The 18654-nt window shown below is 42.2% G+C and overlaps 1 long non-coding RNA gene across 1 annotated transcript in view; it reads right to left on the minus strand.

The window, feature by feature from the left end:
• Positions 1 to 18654, minus strand: part of LOC123282457 (uncharacterized) — a 779045-nt gene that overhangs the window by 388836 nt on the left and 371555 nt on the right. The window lies entirely within an intron of this gene.

An 18654-nucleotide genomic window follows, 5' to 3' on the forward strand; every position in this document is an offset into this window, starting at 1 on the left:
CTAAGTCTTGTGTGTTGGTTGAAGTCTAGCTTCTTTTCTAGCCTGCCATGTCCATCTGTGTCTTCCCTACAAGACTTGGTAGAGGACGGCGATGGTGCTTTTCTGTCTTTAAAATGGTTGTACTCCATGGGAACTTAGCATTCATCAGGCTGATGCCTGCCCAAATATTCTGTTCCCCCCTTGCGGTGGGTGCCGCAACAATCATCGTTCCCTAGTTTTTCTAATTCACTAGGAGATTAATGTGAAATCTGCTAGAAGCTTCCATAATTCTGTTTGTCGAGAGAGATGGAAGTAACAGAGCAGTGTGTCTGACTCACTGTGAGTCAGATACTCATGCAAACTCTGTCATCAACCATTGGTTAAAAATTCTGGGGAGGTGACTTGCCTTCTGTAGGCCTCACTTCCTTCACTAATAAATTGGGATAGTTAGAGTATGTAATTTTGGAGCCCCCTTAACCTCTAAATTCTGCGATATTATAGCCAAATTTGCGCACCCCAGCCTTACGTTAACACTTTATTTTCTAATCCAGGAAAAAATCACCTCCTCCTATAAGGAAGTGAACAATGAAACCCTTTTTAATGACCAGAATAGCGCATTCTGCAGCCTCATTGATTTTTGTACGTCACTCTCAAGTTGTCTTTATTCTCTTTTCGTCATATTTTATTTTCAAATTTGTCTTGAAAATGTCAAAACTGCATGTACACAAGGGGGAAAATTAACATGGAACAAAAGACCCAGCCCGGTGGCGCAGCGGTTACGTGTGCGCGTTCCACTTCAGTGGCCCGGGGTCCGCTGGTTCAGATTCAGGGTGCGGACATGGCACCGCTTGACAAACCATGCTGTGGTAACTGTGCCACATGCAAAGGAGAGAAGATGGGCACGTATGTTAGCTCAGGGCCAGTCTTCCTCAGCAAAAGAGGAGGATTGGCAGCAGTTAGCTCAGGGCTAATCTTCCTCAAAAATAAAGAAAACATGAAACAAAAATATGTACTGGGAAAACCACTAAAAACTCAATCAAGTGACACCTTTGCCATAGGAACCAATTCTAGTATACTCCCAATTTATCCTTCTCTCTCTCATGTTTTATTTAGAAGCAACACGCCTCTTCTTCCATTGCAAAAACAAATCCTCACAATGATGTTAAATTTTAAGATTCAGTGTTTATGAGAACATTGGAATTAGTCAAGCCTTAAAATTTCTGGCAAAACTAAAAGATTACTGCAACCATGTTTTCTAAGAATGCTTCAGCCAGGACCCCAACAAATGAGTCAGAAATTTAGTGAAACAAAGAGGTAAACACTCTAGGTGTCAGAGGCTTAAAGTTTGGCTTTCAAAGCTCTTTACATAGGACTCGATCTCTCTTGATAAATTCATAACAATGGTTAACATTTTTTATTGTCTCACATAGACACCAGGTGCTTTATCTTATAATCTTTACAAGAAACCAACTCAGATAGCAATTTTACCCATATTTTGCAGAGGATGAAACGAGGTCAGGCAACTCACTTGCCAAAGGTCACTAACTCTGGTTGAAGAGGCATTAACAGATATTGTAACTCACATGTGCCACACTCCAATACTTACATTCTTTTCATTTCAATACAGTTACTATGAGTAAGACAATGTGCTTGTGTTGAGGTTGCCCACATGTTCACATTTAGTGAAAAAGAGAGATGTGCAAATTTACTCTGCTGCAAAAGCAGTCTATAGTAGAACCTGTGACAGAAGCTCAAATGGCCTGTTCCTGTTCACTTGGAGGAGAAATGATGAATGTTTAGCAAGTTGGTGTATATGTTATTTGCCAGAATTCCCCTTAGGGGCAATGCTATATTCGTTAGAGAAAAGTGTAACGATTAAGCCGCTTGAGATACAGAGTGAGGTTCCTCAATCATGGTCAAGTACTAAGAACAACAAAAATTATCACTCAATGTCTAAGGATAAGAAAAGGAGAGACGTGTACCTTTCCTCTTACAGAAAAGGCTGAAAAGAAAGAGTCACTTTATGGGGAAAGGTAAGTAGAGATAGAACAGTGGTCCCCAACCAGGGACGGTTTTGCCCCTCCCCTCCAGGAGACCATTCACAAGATGTGGAGACAGTAGTGGTTGTTTCTTCTTCTCCTGGGGGCAGGGGACGGGCAACGTGCTACTGGCACCTAGTGGGTAGAGGCCAGAAATGGTGCTAAATACCCCACGATCTACAGGTTAACCCCACAGCAAAGAAATATTTGACCCAAAACATCAACAGCGCTGAGATGGAGAATCTCTGAGAGAGTGTAGACAAAACAAATCCAACTGCATAGTTACCCCGAAAGGACATCAGAGGAAAAAATAGAGGATTTCTAAATTATATCTGGTGGGTTGTGCAGAATAAAACTCTCCAACCTTCCTATCCTTGGTATAGTCTGCATCAGGGGTTCTCCACCAGGGCCAATTTTGCCAGTGTCTCGAGACAGATTTGGTTGTCACAACTCGGAGGATGGTTTTGCTATCTCCTGGTTAGAGGCCAGTGGTTCTGCTAAATATCCCACCATGCACAGGACAACTACCAAAAGAAACCGTTATGTGGCGCAAATGTTAGTACTGCCATAGTTGAGGAACCTTACGATAGATTAAGAAAAACTATCCCCGCTCTGAACACTACTGCAGAGAAACCATGAAGGGAGTCTGGTGAAGAAAACAGAGGACACTTACTTCTTGTGCACCATTCAGCATAAAACCCTCCACACAGAATTTCCTGTCTTTAGTATAATCTATATCCATGACTCTCACTCAGAGTTGATTTCGCCACCTAGGGGACATTTGGTAATGTCTGCAGACATCTGTGGTTGTCCCCCCTGGCAGCAGAATGCCTCCTGGCATCCAGTGCATACAGGTCAGTGATAACGATCCTATAATGTACAAGTCAGCACCCTACAGCCCAAAATATCTATGGTGTTGAGGTAAAAAAACTATGGTTTACATTGACCAACAAAGTTTTTGTAAATGAATTGTTCTTTAGAAACTCAAAGAAATACTGAGTTCTGCATCCAAACTGGAACTGACTGAAAGGACACTGAACATGCATTGACACAAAATATTACAAAGTTTGAGGATTCAGCTGACCTCAGAGCTATTCCTATAAATTGCTTAGCATGGTGATTCACATTCAGTAGGTACTCAGTAAATAGTAGATCCCTTCCACTCTGCTCTCCCATCGCCCATGATATAACGCTTGTTCACATTTCTGGATGCTGTTCCTCACACTGTTTCCCCCCTTTAGAACACCCTTTCTCGTCTCTGCTACATCAAACCAGATTCATCATTCCAAGTTCAGCCAAAGTGCGACATCTTCCCTAAGATCCTATCCACTCTCCTCCATTTCACATCTTCTCTAGCTCCTATCTACCAATCACGTTGACATTTGTACTACAATAGTCTGCATTCCTGCAGAGGCAATTTGGAAAAATTCAAATTAATTGAGTCAATGCACTATCAAATATGTAAATACATTACAAATATCTAACAAAACAGCTTTATCCTGTATGATTGACAAACCACGAGAGAACTGTCCAGAGCTAAATCTGCATAAATACCTAGTACACGATAAAAGTGGAATTTTTAAATCCGTGAAGAAAGTCTATTCCAAAAGAAATTTTAAAAATTAACATATACATAATACATACATGCATATACATGTGCACCAGGACAATCATCAACCATAAAACTCCCACTGTTAAAAAAGTCCACACTAGATTCATTTTATAAAAAATAAAAGAAATTGAGTTCTCGTCAAGATGGCGCTGTGAGCAGACGTTGAACTCGCCTCCTCCCACAAACACAACCAGGTTACAATTTTACGAGGAATCACCCTGGATTGAAAACTGAAAACTGGATAAAAAGAACCCCCACAACAAGGGACAGTCCTGACGAAAGCAGAAGAGGCAGTAACTCCGGCCAGAGAGGAAAAAAGCCACCTTTGGGAGCAGCGGAGCTTCTCAGCTGGCCAGGCGGGAGCCAACCTAAGGTACGCAGTGCTCCCTGGAGGAGTGAGGTCCGGAGCAGGGGCAATACTACTATAACCATCCTTCAGACTCAGCCCAACTGAGGGGGGGGTCTTACTGTCTGGCTTTGCTGACTATTAACTGCAGCGAGATCACCCCAGAAAAGCTATCAGCCAAAAGCCGAAAAGATCTGGGTCTTAAAGGGCCCACGCACAAACTCACTCATTGCAGCAACCTAAAATCACCAGAGAGAAGGCTGACTGTCCTTTGGTAAAACGGGACTCATGAGAGGAGGGTCCTCTCCAGAGACTGAGACATTGGTGGGGGCCATTGTTCTGAGCTGGTCCAGGCGTGCTGATATGGACACAGGTGGGGGCCAGTGAGGTGCGTCCCCTGGGCTGTTAGCCCAGGGGTCTGCCACACCCACTAGAGCACAGATTTAATCCAGTTCAGCCAGGGCAGGCAACCCCTCCTAGGGACTGGCCCCACCTAACAGCAAGCCCTCAGACTACTTTTCAGCCTGCATAGACTGAGTGCCTTGATCCTCTACAGGCAGGCAAAGGTGTCTGCCTCTGTGGGGCAGGGCTTGTGTGAGGACCAGGTGAACTGTGGGGGGCATTGGGGCAGAGGTGGGGGCCTCTGCAGTGTGGTGGTGGGGTACGCTCCAGGGGGTTGAGAAGTGTGCACGGACCAGGACTGTGCTGACAGTGTATGTGGTCCAGAGGGGGGTGAGGCTTATCAGCGGCAGAAGACTTGTGTTTCACAAATAGCCATAAAAAGGATCAGCCCCACCTTCCAAAGCCTGAAACAACTGAGTGCCTCCATGCCAAGGGCTAGCCCTACTCAGCTGCACTCCTAAGAGAACTGACATCAGCCTTGTTGGCCTCAGGCCTACCACAACTGTACGCCCCTGAGCCTAGCAACCAGCTACACTGGGTACCAACCCAATTAAGAGGACAATTGCAATAAGAGTGTGCTAATAGGCGGGACCAAGATGGCAGAATGAGTGGTCTTCTTTGTCTCTCCCCCCTTGAATCTACAACTAACTAGACATTCACCGATTAACAAAGGATATCCAGACAGCATCTCAAGACGCCTAAGAGTCTCGTGCTACTATACATCAGAAGGCAGACGGACTTCCCCCCAGGAGGAGGTGGAAATAGGTGAAAACTCTCCGACCCCTGACCCCCGACCCCCAGACAGCCTAGTTCCTGCAGGAGGCTCTCTTCCAGCAGACTCCCCCATAGCATCACCACACACCAAGGGCAGGAGTGTGCACTCACCAGCTGAGCGACAGTGGAAACAGGTGACAACAGCCCTACTCAAGACCCCCACGATTACACCTAAGCCCAGGGGAAATCACCAGGGTCCTGCACCCACCAGCAGGGAAGGCCTCCGTTCACCATTAGCAGGGAGGCCCCGCCCAGAATCCAGAACAAAGGGAAGCTCCCCGTGGGTGGACTCCCCAGCACGGCACCAGACCGCAAGCTGCTGCTGGGCCCATGGTCGCCGGTGCACAGGTCGGTGCAGGGGGCGCCCAGACTTCCTGTAGACGTGCTTGGGGACACGGTTGGAGCTCCAGCACCCGGCTCTGCAGCCTGGGGGGAGGCTCCGGGGTCCCGCACCTCCCCAGTAGGGAAAGCCTCTGCTTGCCATTAGCTGGGAAGTGCCGCCCAGAATCCAGAACAAAGGGAAGCTCCCAGCGGGTGGATCCCCTGGCACTGCACCACACTGCCAGCTGCTGCTGGGCCCACGGTCTCTGGCACAGGGGTTGTCCGGACTTCCCGTGGACGTGCTTGGGGACTGGATAGAGCTCCAACACCTGGCTCGGTGGCCTGGGGGACGCTCCAGGGTCCTGCAACCCCTCAGCAGGGAGGGCCGCTGCTCGCCATTGGCAGGGAGGCCCCGCCCAGCATTTGGAACACCAGGAAGCTCCCTAGAGCAGAATTCCCCACAAAGCAGCAGCTTACAGGCCACTGCCAGGCCCACGGACTCTGGCCGTGTCCCAGATGAGGCAAGGGCTCCCAGAGAACCCATCAGAGGGGAGTGGGGCAGAGTGGAGCTCCGGTGAAACAGCTACATAGCCAAGGGGGGAACTCCAGGTTCCTACAGCAGCCTCAGTGAAAGCCTCTGCACAGCACTAGTGGAAAGGTCCCGACTGGCAATCGCAAGGTGGAAGGCCCTGGGGCAAAAGTAGCACAGCTAGGTGAGCTAACGACAGACTGCAGAAGATACCCATAGCTCTGCTGGGACCTATAGTGGACAAGTGTGATCTTGTGGGATCTGTTAGGGACAAAGCGGCAATTATAGCTGATCCTGCTCCTGGCTGCTTGGAAAGCCCACAACACCGCTGCAGACCACAAGGAGGGAGCGCGTCTAAGTGGGCTGCTACAGTAGGCCCTAGCAGCCTGAGGCCCCCTTGCGATTGCCCCCACAACCGACGACCTCACAGGACCACTGTGACTACGAGGAGGGGTCCAGGTCCAGTCAGTAACAGCTGACAGGGTTCCTGATTGGTGCAGTCTAAACAGCTGCACCCCCCACACCAGTTGCAACAAGTAGAAGCAGCGACTAAACTCTATCTCTATGCAGAGGCACAAATCCACGCGATCAAGCAGTAAGAAAAAATATATATTAAATCTCCAGAACAGAAGGAAAATGCTAAGCACCCAGAAAACAATCCCAAAGACAGTGACATCTATCACCTAAATGATGATCACTTCAAAACTGCCATTATTAAAAAACTCAATGAGTTAAAAGAGAATTCAGATAGACAACTCAATGAGTTCAGGAGCTATGTCACAAAAGAGCTTGACACTATAAAGAAGAACCAATTAGAAATACTGGAGACGAAGAACACAATGGAGGAGATTAAGATAAATCTGGACTCTCTGAACAGTAGGGTCGATAATATGGAGGACTGAATTAGCAATTTGGAGGATAGGAATATAGAAATGCTGCAGACAGAGGAGGAGAGAGAACTAAGACTAAAAAGAAATGAAGAAACTCTCCAAGAATTATCCGACTCAATTAGGAGATGCAACATAAGGATCATAGGTATACCAGAGGGAGAAGAGAAGGAGAAGGGGGCAGAAGGCCTGTTCAAAGAAATAATAGCTGAGAACTTTCCAAACTTGGGAAGAGAGATGGAACTTCATGCAACAGAAGCCAATAGATCTCCAAACTTTATTAACACAAGAAGACCAACCCCAAGGCATATAGTAGTGAAACTAGCAAAAGTCAACGACAAAGAGAAAATACTAAGGGCAGCCAGGCAGAAGAAAATAACTTACAAAGGAACCCCCATAAGGCTATCAGCAGATTTCTCAGGAGAGACCTTACAGGCTAGAAGAGATTGGAATAAAATAGTCAAAACTCTGAAGGACAAAAACCTGCAGCCAAGAATACTCTACCCAGTGAAAATATCCTTCAAATACGATGGAGAAATAAAAACTTTCCCTGATAAACAAAAGTTAAGGGAGTTCATCGCCACAAAACCTCCTCTTCGAGAAATGCTCAGGAAGAACCTCATTCCTGAAAAATCAAAAAAAGGAAACGGGTTACAAAATCCAGAACCAAGGAGACAAGCAGAAGGACAATAACACAAAGTAACAGCTCTCCATCAGGACAAAATGTAAAAGAACCAGAAAACAAGTGATAAAATGGCAACAGTAGGCCCCCACATTTCAATAATCACTTTGAATGTGAATGGATTGAACTCTCCAATCAAAAGGCACAGAGTGGCAGGATGGATCAAAGAACAAGACCCAACAATATGCTGCCTCCAGGAAACACACCTCAGCCCCAAAGACAAACACAGACTCAAAGTGAAGGGATGGAAGACAATACTCCAAGCTAATAATGAACAAAAGAAAGCAGGTGTTGCCATACTTATATCAGACAAAGTAGACTTCAAAGCAAAACAGATAAAGAAAGACAAAGAGGGGCAGTATATAATGATAAAAGGGACGCTCCACCAAGATGACATAACACTTATAAATATATACACACCTAACACAGGAGCACCAAAATTCATAAAGAAACTATTAACAAAACTAAAAGGAGACATCAACAGCAATACAATGATAGTAGGGGACCTCAACACCCCATTAACACCAATGGACAGATCATCCAGACAGAAAATCAACAAGGAAATTATAGAATTAAATGAAAAATTAGATCAGATGGACCTAATAGATATATATAGGACACTTCATCCAAAAACACCAGGTTACACATTCTTCTCAAGCACGCATGGAACATTCTCAAGGATAGACCATATCTTGGGAAACAAAGCAAGCATCAATAAGTTCAAGAGGGTTGAAATAATATCAAGCATCTTTTCTGACCATAATGCTATGAAACTAGAAATCAACTACAAGAATGAAGCTGGGAAAGGGCCAAAAATGTGGAGGCTAAACAACATGCTACTGAACAAACAATGGATTATTGAAGAAATCAAATATTATCTGGAGACAAATGAAAATGAAAACACACCGCACCAAATGATTTGGGATGCAGCAAAGGCAGTCCTAAGAGGGAAATTCATTGCAATACAGGCTCACCTCGATAAGCAAGAAAAATCTTACATAAACAACCTCCAACGACACCTAATGGAATTAGAAAAAGAAGAACAAACAAAGCCCAAATTCAGTAGAAGGAGGGAAATAATAAAAATTAGAGCAGGAATAAATGATATTGAAAGAAAAAAAGACAGCCGAAAGAATGAAACAAAGAGTTGGTTCTTCGAAAAAATTAACAAAATCAACAACCCTTAGCCAGACTCACTAAAAAAAAGAGAGAAATCTCAAATAAATAAAATTAGAAACGAGAGAGGAGAAATCACAACAGATACCGAAGAAATACAAAGGATCATAAGAGAATACTATGAAAAACTATATGCCAACAAATTGAACAACCTAGAAGAAATGGATAAATTCCTAGACTCATACAACCTTCCCAAACTGAATCAGGAAGAAATAGAGGATCTGAATAGACCAATCACAAGTAAAGAAATAGAAACAGTAATCAAAAACCTCCCCAAAAATAAGAGTCCAGGACCAGACGGCTTCTCTGGAGAATTCTACCAAACATTCAAAGAAGATTCAATACCTATCCTTCTCAAACGATTCCAGAAAATAGAGGAAGATGGAGCACTCCCTAATACATTCTATGAAGCCAACATCACCCTGATCCCCAAACCTGACAAGGACAACACAAAGAAGGAAAACTACAGGCCAATATCACTGATGAACATAGAGGCAAAAATCCTCAACAAAATTTTGGCAAACTGAATACAGCAATATATCAAAAAGACTATACACCATGATCAAGTGGGATTTATACCAGGGGCACAGGGATGGTTCAATATCCGCAAGTCAATCAACGTGATTCACTACATTAAGAAAATGAGAAAGACGGCTGGCCCCGTGGCCGAGTGGTTAAGTTTGCGCGCTCCGCTGCAGGCGGCCCAGTGTTTCGTTGGTTCGAATCCTGGGCGCGGACATGGCACTGCTCATCAAACCACGCTGAGGCAGCGTCCCACATGCCACAACTAGAAGGACCCACAACGAAGAATATACAACTATGTACTAGGGGGCTTTGGGGAGAAAAAGGAAAAAAATAAAATCTTAAAAAAAAAAAAAAAGAAAATGAGAAAGAAAAACCACATGATCATCTCAATAGATGCAGAGAAAGCATTCAACAAGATCCAACATCCATTTATGATAAAAACCCTCAATAAAATAGGTATGGAAGGAAAGTACCTCAACATAATAAAGGCCATATATCACAAACCCACAGCCAACATCATGCTCAACAGACAAAAACTGAAACCCATTCCTCTCAGAACAGGAACAAGACAAGGGTGCCCACCTTCACCACTCCTATTCAACATAGTACTGGAGGTTTTGGCCAGAGCAATTCGGCAGGAAAAAGAAATAAAAGGAGTCCAAATAGGCAACGAAGAAGTAAAACTCTCACTGTTTGCAGACGACATGATCTTATATATAGAAGACCCCAAAAAATCCATAGAAAAACTATTAGAAACAATCAACAACTACAGCAAAGTTGCAGGGTATAAGGTCAACATACATAAATCAGTAGCATTTCTATATGCTAACAATGAACTAACAGAAAAAGATCTCAAGAACTCAATCCCATTCACGATTGCAACAAAAAGAATAAAATACCTTGGGATAAATTTAACCAAGGAAGTGAAAGATCTATACAATGAAAACTACAAGACGTTCTTGAAAGAAATCGAGGACGACATAAAGAGATGGAAAGACATTCCATGCACATGGATTGGAAGAATAAACATAGTTAAAATGTCCATACTACCTAAAGCAATCTACAGATTCAACGCTATCCCAATCAGAATTCCAATGTCATTCTTTACAGAAATTGAACAAAGAATCCTAAAATTCATATGGGGCAACAAAAGACCCCAAATTGCTAAAGCAATCCTGAGAAAGAAGAACAAAGCTGGAGGCATCACAATCCCTGACTTCAAAACATACTACAAAGCTACAGCAATCAAAACAGCATGGTACTGGTACAAAAACAGATACACACATCAGTGGAACAGAATTGAAAGCCCAGAAATAAAACCACACCTCTATGGACAGCTAATCTTTGACACAGGAGCTGAGGGCCTACAATGGAGGAAAGAAAGTCTCTTCAACAAATGGTGCTGGGAAAACTGAACAGCCACATGTAAAAGAATGAAAACCAACCATTCTTTTTCACCATTTACTAAAATAAACTCAAAATGGATCAAAGACCTAAAGATTAGGCCTGAAACAATAAGTCTTCTAGAAGAGAATATTGGCAGTACACTCTTTGACATCAGCTTCAAAAGAATCTTTTCGGACACCATAACCCCTCACATGAGGGAAACAATAGAAAGAATAAACAAATGGGACTTCATCAGACTAAAGAACTTCTTCAAGGCAAGGGAAAACAGGATTGAAACAAAAAAACAGCCCACTAAATGGGAAAAAATATTCACAAGTTATTTATCCGACAAAGGGTTAATCTCCATAATATACAAAGAACTCACACAACTCAACAATAAAAAAATCAAACAACCCAATTACAAAATGGGCAGGGGACATGAACAGACATTTCTCCAAAGAAGGTATACGGATGGCCAATAGACACATGAAAAGATGCTCATCATCACTAATCATCAGGGAAATGCAAATCAAAACTACACTAAGATATCACCTTACACCTGTTAGAATGGCAAAAATATCCAAAACCAAGGGTAACAAATGTTAGAGAGGCTGTGGAGAAAAGGGAACCCTCATACACTCTTGGTGGGAATGAAAACTGGTGCAGCCACTATGGAAAACAGTATGGAGATTCCTCAAAAAGTTAAGAATAGAAATACCTTCTGACCCAGCCATCCCACTACTGGGTATCTATCCTAAGAACCTGAAATCACCAATTCCAAAAGTTCCATGCACCCCTATGTTCATCGCAGCATTATTCACAATAGCCAAGTCATGGAACCAACCTAAGTGCCCAGCAACTGATGATTGGATAAAGAAGAGGTGGTGTATATATACAATGGAATACTACTCAGCCATAAAAAAGGACAAAGTCGTCCCATTCACAACAACATGGATAGACCTTGAGGGTATTATGTTGAGTGAAATAAGCCAGACAGAGAAAGATCAACTCTGTATGACTCCACTCATAGGGGGTAGTTAACATATGGACAAAGAGAACTGATCGGTGGTTACCAGGGGAAAGAGGGGTGGGGGAGGGCACTAGGGGTGAAGTGGTGTACCTACAACATGACTAATAATGATGTACAACTATAATTTCACAAGGATGTTAACTTTCATAACCTTAATAAAAAAATAAATAAATAAAACAAATTGAAGCTCAGATAGGAAAATAGTTTCTGACATAAATTGGAAAAAGATTTTGACCACACAAGTAGCCGCAGAAAATTAAAGGTAAATGTTAATAGGTTTAACACTGTAAAAATGGAATGTCCAAAATACCATAAAAGGCAAAGGAAACACCAGAAAAATAATTTAAAATATACAACACAATTACCGTTATTTATGTTTAACTACAGAGTTTCACAAAGAAAACATACCAGGTGAATATCAAAGTAGACATATGGGCAGAAATGTAAAAGGCAATTACCAAGACAAAAGTGAACAATAAATGCGAAAAAGTGCTTAACTTCTTTATCATCAAAGGAATGAAATAAACCAATGACATACTTTCTTCTCTAGACAATTGGGCCGTGATTAGAAGGAGACATGAAAATACCTAACACTAGGAAGGATGCAGGGAAATAAACATTGATAAATTATAATTTGGTAAGATTATATTTCTTGGAGGTTTAGTTGAGATGATGTATGAAATCTGTATATGTTTAATAGACTTTAGCCCAGTCATATCACTTGTAGACATTTACCTTAAGGAGATAGTCATAAACACATACCAAGAAGTGTATACAACGCTATTTCTCATACTTTTACATAAATAATTAAATTTGAGGAAAAAACCTGCTAGATATACTACTAATTAATGATACAATGATAAAATACTAGTTAAATAAATGATAGAATGATGGAGCACTAGTTAAATAAATTGCCACATATTTATTCCTGACTTGGAATAGTAGAAATCATCTTCTTAAAGGATATTTAAGAGAATGAGGGAAAGTAATTTATAAAATCAATTCCTTTGTTTTCAGAAAATTACAGTGGTCCATAAATCTAAATACAGAAAAAAACAGAGGACATAGACACACATTACTGATCGCCATAGTCTTCTACATTATGAAGTTATATGTGGCTTTAATCTTTATTTTGTGCCCAAAAAATTTCTTCAAGTAATATCATCTTTATTATGGTAAATATGACGTGGAACACGATTTTTGAATAACTGCTTCAAAGTAACTTAATGAATAATTAAATGACTGAAGAAATTAATTCAAGAGTCATTGTAGTTGAAGGTTTTCAAAACAAAAGCTTCTCTTCTATTTCTGCACTAAAAGGTAAACCTCATGGATAAGAAACTGGTCTCTTTTGCACCACTGCATCTTAAGTGCTAAAAACAACACCAGTGGAATAGAGTAATAGCACAGTAAATATCTGAGCAAACGAATTTATGAACAAAAATAAGTGCATTATTTTATTCTCATGCAGCAAAACTCAACCTTTCTATTTCGGTTCCTTGTTTTCTTTGGTAACATCTGTTGGCCCATAACTCACCTTCTGTTTAATAATCAGAATGATGTTAAGTGTTCCTATGACACAGACAGACAAAAAGAAAAACCAAAGGAAAACGAGAAAACTCTGGGAGGTGTTGGATCTGCCTATTATCTGATAGTGGTGATGGTATCACGGGTGTTTACCTATGTCCAAATTCATCAAATTTTGCACATTAAATATATGCAATTCTTTGTGCATTAATAAAACTGTAAATAAAAAGAATGGGGCTTGGTTTCCAACTTAGGGACCTGTTGTCCTTTCAGAAGTGACCACTGGGAACACCAGTCCTGTTTTCATTTTTATGATGACATGGATTTCACAGTCAGTGTTTTCTGACTCTAACATAGCAAAATAAGAAGTCAAAAATAATTAGATGACATTGTTAAAAGAAATACTGTCGAAGAGTGAGATTCCAGTTTTACTTAAAAACACTAACTATAACTATGTGTAAATATACTCATGCGTGTTTCTTTGTGCAAGGTCACTCAGACAAAAGCAAAAAAATTGACTCATTAACTCCACTTCTTGATCTGGCCATTCCATGGCCATCAACCCCATCCTCAGGCCTCCTGGTTGTCAAACTGCGGCAGCTGGGTGTTGCTGTGATGCTGAAAGCTATAGCACCGCTATCTCAAATACCAGCAGGGTCACCATGGTGGACAGGTTTCAGTGGAGCCTCTTGACTAAGACAGACTAGGAAGAGGGTCTTGGCCACCCACTTCTGAAAAGATTGGCCACGAGAGCACTGCGAATAGCACTGCAGCATTGTCTAACATTAGCAGCGGGAAAGGACCAGGCAGAGTTCAGTGCTGCTGCACACAGGGTGAGTAGGTGTTGGAGAAGACACGATGGCAATCACAACTTACTTTTGTAACAAACAACACTTTATGTCTAGAAACAAGAGATGTCATATATATTATCAAGAGGAAAACTTGAACATCTCATCTCCTTTTTCAAGAAAACAAACAGCAGAATCTCACAGAAGTCTACTTTCATAGAAAAATAAAATTTGTGGGTTCTTTTTGGTTTTACTTGCAAACTTTGGAATTATTTTCTTTTTAGGATGAAGCAAATAATTGCATGAAAAACTAAAAAAGAGAAAGACATAAATAATTACACAGATTATATTATCAATTCTCTCCACGTGAAGAAATAGTTTTCTAATGTCATAAGATAAATGAGTAAGAAGATGAGATGTTGGCAATGATTTGCTGTTTGTTCCATGGCACCCAAACGAAGGGCCATTTCTATCTCATTTTACAGATCAGAGAACAAATATGACAGAGGTCAAGAAGCTTTCCCAACTTCAAACAGTAAGCGGTTCTACAGGTAAGTAGTACAGCTGACAAGCTCTGTGCTGAAAAGTAAGGATTCAACAAAGAAGCTGAGTAGAGTGTATAGAAACAAAGAAGAGGAGAGAAAGACATTATTAGGGAAAGCATATGGGCAGCTCAGTTTGCACCAACAAAGAACCCTGTACAGGTATTTTCACACTAGGCAATGTTGTCCCTACTCTTCTCCGCGGGCCTGAAGTGTCTCTGTAGCCTTCTAGCACCGGAGAAACCTGCATGATAAACTGAAAGTTTAAAATGTCAGAACTACAGCCAGCAATTAATGCAACCAGACTTTCCAGGAGTCCTTCTAAAACATCAGTCTAAACAGAATGGTGGCATATCTGTTCACCCAGGAATTTAGGAAACTGTGAAACAAAACAACAATAAAAGAAAAGTATGAAATGACATGAAGTAAGAATGCAACGATGCCTTATGTTCCTGGCTGGGGGAAGGGATGGGAACATGTGAGGAGTGCGAGATAAGCAAAAGAACCTGCCACTGTGACAAGTCATACATCCGGTAACCAGCTTATCACCTCTAACGTTGGATTTTCTGGGAACAAGATTATGAAGTGCGACCTTAGCAATATTTAGGGTGGCAGGCATTGTTGGTTTACCTACAGAACAGCCACTCGCACCGCCTCCCTCCTATGCCCCTTCCTATGGGCTGGCACAACCCACTTCCCATTATTAGGTTGAAAAACCCAGAAATTCACTTTCCTAGCTTCCCTTGGAGCTAAAGCACAGGCATGTGACTCAAACCTGGCCTATGGGACTCACAGGAAAGTCTGATTGGCAACTTTAAGGAAAGATCTTCCTCCTTTAAGGACAGAGGCATGTGAGGACAAGCTCTCCGTCCTGCTTTTGTACACAGTTGTGTGAAGACATGAGGCTGTGACAGTCCTTTTCAGGCAGTGAGGAAACGAATCTGAAGAATACTACCAACATGATACATATCACTGAATATAGATTTGGAAAGCACCTGGATCCTGGACGGCACAACCGTGCTGCTGAATTAAACCCTATGTGGCAGCTATGGAGGTGTGCCACTCAGACCTCTGTTCAAGAACGAGCTTGCTGATCAGTTGCAAGGAGTGCACTAGGCTGACAGCCCCCAGCTCAAACAATCCATGGCAGCAGTGAGATGAGGCCAAGCTCTTCCTGGAAGTTCTAGCGAATAACCGAGCGCAGTGGGGCACTGGGGCCCAGTCACATCTGCCCAACAGGGGACTCCTCTCTGGGCCGTGTTTTCAGAGGAGCTCCCTCTTAGGTTGCTTGTGCGTTTCTCAGAGGCTCACCAGAGTCTTAGGCTCTTCCGACCCAAACCTTCCTTCCCTTCTCCTTTCACAGGAATCAGACATGAGCTGTGGTCAGAAGGATTTCCCTGACTACTCCTGATCTTTTTCCTCTTTATGGTTCATAGGTGCTACGTCCAATAAATATTGGACCTCACAAATACACCCAGGAATCCTCCATCTCTGAACCTTGCATTATCTGAAATAATAAATGTCCTTATTGTTTAAGTCATTAGTAGTTCAGTACTGTACTACCAGCAGCACTAATCATCCTAGCTGATAAATTGTAAAAATAGCCCTCCAGTATCTTGTGTGGAGGCACTGAATTTTCCATTATTGAGAAGAGGCCCCAATGAGGTCTACTTTGCTGGGATGAGAGTTGACTAGAATAAGCACATTAAACTCTCCCCCGAAGTTTTATTTAATAGGGACACTAAAAACACAGGATTCTATAGGGGATTGCTGTGATTTTATAAAAACTTAGAAGCATATCAAACAAGCCCAGCTTTTGAACAATCGGCAGCAATTAGAGGAAGAAGTGAGAAACCGGCAGAGTAGAAAACGTGAGCAGTAGTCATGGAGAGACCCAATATCAAGGTCATCTGAACGAGTAGCTTTAACAGCTTGCACACATGGCTGCACCTGGAGTACATCACTGCCTCTGACAGATTTGCAATGTAGCCGACCAGAGAGTTTCTTGCAACTAACAACATAGAGGGGCCTAGAGTGAATGATTCTACCCAATGGACATACATAGCCAAGAGCAATGGGAATCTTCTCTGGAACATGAGGAATTTTAAAAGAAATCTTTTTACACAGAAGGGGAATAAGGAGAGAGGAAGTGATGGGTCATCTTTGTTTTTCCACCTGAGCTTCAAAATTCCATTTAAAAAGAAGCAAATAGCAAGTATTTTCTAAAAAGAATACCCAAAAAGTCAGCAAAACATTTTTCTCTCTCCCCCTGCCTTCCTGTAGCCCAGGCACTCTTCTCTTAATAAAAAAAAATGGTAATTGAGGATTGCTGGATGTATTGATTGGATCCAAACCCATAATTAAGAGGAAAGATGGAAGCACTGGTCCTTTCTCTTTATGCTGACTCCTCCATTTCACTTCTGAAATCCTGCTGAAGCTGTTCAATGCCATTCAAGCTCACAAAACTACCATAATCTTTGACATCACTTCCTCTCCTAGCACATAAACGATAGTGAGAGCCTCTTATTGCTTTCCCAACACACGCACACGTTGCCCTTCAGGTCCCTTCTCCCACTGCAAACTTGTTTTCTTCTAGACCTTCCTATAGGGTCAAATGTCTGCAGTGATGTTTACCCAAGCTTTACTAACATCCGTCTAATCATCCAAAGCTTGCGATTTGTTGTAAACTTTCGGCAATAAGTATTCTGATGAGTTTGGGGCAGGTCCTGACTACAATCTCAATTGGAACTCATCTCTCATAGTCAGCAAAATCCCTTTGAAGCCTGAACTAATTGCTTTTAGGCTTGTGTCCTGTGAGGACCCATGTGCTATTTTACATAAATGTTTTAATTTTCTCTGGAATCAATAAATGTGGCCCTGTCACATCTCTTCCCAGGCATTTCTGGCTTTATTCTGTTTGTAGGTCTTTCCTACAACACACACCCTCTCTTCTAGTAATTTCTCAGGAAACCGTATGACATTCCATTTTAACTTTACTATCTCATGGATAAAAGAGCGTAAAATCATGTTAACTAAAGGGAGTAAGCATCTTCTGCTTCTGGGAAATAGTCTCCTCCTTACGCTCCCCTTCCACAGTTCAAACACGTGTGTGTGTCTAATTTTTCTGAGAACACACAGCCTGCCTGACCACTACCTCCTCCAGACCACACTCTGTCTTTCAGAGCTCAGAATATGGTACAGAATACGCAGAGTAGGCTGAACTTAACTGTTCCTGTAGATAAGGAGCAAAGATCTCTCCCCATTCTTAGAAGATACTGGTTGCTGCCCCAGCTTCAAGTATAACGTAATGGTTAACGGTGAAGTCTTAGGAGTGACAAAGACCTGTATGAATCAGTTCCGTGAATTTAGGCAAGTCATATAAAAGCCCTAAGTCTTGGTTTTATCAGCTGTAAAAGATGGATGGAGATTTTAATTTCTGCTTCTGAAAGATTAAATGATATGCATATAAAGCACCCAGGATAAAAGAGACATTAACATCATCCTCAACAGTTTTTTAAAACAGGAGAGGATGGTATGGGGAGACGATGTTAACACTCAGGCCAATTCAACCTAATTGTCACTCCCACAAATTATAAATGTTAATGTATTACAAAAAGAATTCCAAAAACATGGTGGCTTCGTTTTGGGAGGTGTTTCCATAAAGAAGACCCTCGTTGGGTCTCTCTACCTGTGGAACACGCATGTTCTTCACCTCTGTTTCTCTGTGCACGTCCGCTCCATTCTTCTCCCTCCACAGACTGCCATTTGCTGTTTCTCCATGCACGTGGTGGAAGATGGCTGATTCCACAGCTCTCTGGTTTACATTACATATGCTCATGACATCAGGCTGGGTTGAGCTAGCCTCTCTCGTCTTTAAGTTTATACCTCTGTAAGAGAAGATCTGATAGGTCTAATTTCGACCAGGTGTCCACTCACGCTCCAATCAAGTGTTATGAGGGGGAGGGCTGATGGTAATAGGGCCCTCTAAGAAAAACACGGCTGCTAGGACCCCGTCCCTCTATTTGAGAGAAGGTAGATTTCAAAGGAGAGGGTCCTTAGAGGCCAAAGTATTAAATTGTTTTCCTTACAAACAAAACTCATATGTATTT

This window comes from Equus asinus, chromosome X (genome assembly GCF_041296235.1).
Source record: "Equus asinus isolate D_3611 breed Donkey chromosome X, EquAss-T2T_v2, whole genome shotgun sequence".
Classification (NCBI taxonomy): Eukaryota; Metazoa; Chordata; class Mammalia; order Perissodactyla; family Equidae; genus Equus; species Equus asinus.